This window comes from Octopus bimaculoides, chromosome 1, assembly GCF_001194135.2.
Source record: "Octopus bimaculoides isolate UCB-OBI-ISO-001 chromosome 1, ASM119413v2, whole genome shotgun sequence".
NCBI classification, from domain to species: domain Eukaryota; kingdom Metazoa; phylum Mollusca; class Cephalopoda; order Octopoda; family Octopodidae; genus Octopus; species Octopus bimaculoides.
This window is the reverse complement of record NC_068981.1, coordinates 87,436,053-87,436,316: the sequence shown is the minus strand read 5'-3', so window position 1 is coordinate 87,436,316 and position 264 is coordinate 87,436,053.

Genomic DNA, 264 nt, shown 5'->3' with positions numbered 1-264 from the left:
GTGTTTATTGAGCGAAAACACCTAAACCTCCACGAGACTCCGGCAAGGGATGGCGGCGAACCCTGCTGTACTCTTTCACCACAACTTTCTCTCACTCTTTCTTCCTGTTTCTGTTGTGCCTCTAATTCAAAGAGTCAGCCTTGTCACACTGTGTCACGCTGAATCTCCCTGAGAACTACGTTAAGGGTACACGTATCTGTGGAGTGCTCAGCCACTTGCACGTTAATTTCACGAGCAGGCTGTTCCGTTGATCGGATCAACTGG